Source organism: Drosophila obscura, unplaced genomic scaffold (genome assembly GCF_018151105.1).
Source record: "Drosophila obscura isolate BZ-5 IFL unplaced genomic scaffold, ASM1815110v1 contig_14, whole genome shotgun sequence".
Lineage (NCBI taxonomy): Eukaryota > Metazoa > Arthropoda > Insecta > Diptera > Drosophilidae > Drosophila > Drosophila obscura.
The window spans coordinates 1,498,700-1,499,905 of NW_024542724.1; the positions used below are offsets into that span (position 1 = coordinate 1,498,700).

The following is a 1,206-nucleotide window of genomic DNA, read 5'->3' on the forward strand; positions in this document are numbered from 1 at the left end:
TGGATGTTAATATATTTTACACTTTAATTTGATCTTTCTTTAAAGCCTCAACCATATGTACCTATACTCATCTGACTCTTCATTTCCCTTACATCTCACTAAAAATTAATTTTCCCTTAATTTATTACAAATTCCTACATCCAGGATATGTATTTTAGGTAACCCCCATACCCCAAATAAAAGAGAGTATTTCCGCTTCTGCTTCATTTAGTTACCAAACCCACATTTGTTTAGTTTAAAATTTATGTGTGCCAGCGCAGCGATTTATATTTAATTAAATAAGCTTCCCTGCACTAAACACACATACGAGTACATATACAAGTGAGTGCTTCTGAGTGTGTGTGTTGTGCTATCTAAATTCAAATGGGGAAATGTGATAAGTTATGTCCGAGAGAGGCTGAGCGGAGGGATTGCGCAAGGATTGTAGATTTCTTCGGGGTATAATTTATGCATTATTTTGCAGGGAGAGGCAGACAAGCATCTGTCTTTATTTAATCAGCATGTTGTTAATCAATTGTATCGTTAGTTGAGTCCACACCGAACTCCCAGACCCAAGATGGGATAACAAAGTTCTGCGAACTCTGCTTCCAAATCTGATTAAACGCTGGCTAATCGAAAATGTATGAGCTTTTTGCATAAATGATTAGCCCATCTTCAGAAAAATATATCTTACTCAACGTCCTTCCCTCCGTGCGATATCAATTCCCTGCTCTAGCGGCTGTCAAATGAAAATAAGGCAGGAAAATATATGAAAGAAAAACACAGGAAATTTCACTAGACACAGACAACTGGTAAAAGTTTCAGTGGAAAAATGTTTTGTTGTATTTTTCTGTTCAACTTTTCAGGGGATACTTCGATATTCTCGGTATGTTTGCAGCCCACAGCAGGTAGTCTCTTCGACTGTCATATGTTTTAAATATATCTCGTAGGCAATTTACAAGGCTATACATACGTAAGAACTGCCAAAGTCTGATCACACTATAAATGAGAGAGAGGAACTCACCCAAATCAAATCAGAATCGAGTAACTGACATGGGCCATGGACATGGGCAAGGGTATCTAGAGCTTCGGTCCCGAAGGAATCATAGGTCCTGTTTTTTTGTTGTTTTCAGCTGCTCTTTCCCCTAGATCTTTTATGGATGTTGGGCTATGTGTTGTGTATGTGTGTTTGGAATGCGGCAAATTGCTCTGGCCAGGCAAACGTGA

The 1,206-nt window shown here is 38.5% G+C and overlaps 1 long non-coding RNA gene across 1 annotated transcript; it reads right to left on the bottom strand.

Annotated features, from left to right (window-relative positions):
* Positions 1-455: 455 nt before the first annotated feature.
* On the bottom strand, positions 456-799 carry LOC111070368. Its single transcript, XR_002607349.2, has 2 exons — positions 674-799; positions 456-608 (listed from the first exon to the last, which is right to left on the bottom strand). It is a non-coding gene; the product is annotated as an uncharacterized LOC111070368 (long non-coding RNA).
* Positions 800-1,206: the final 407 nt, after the last annotated feature.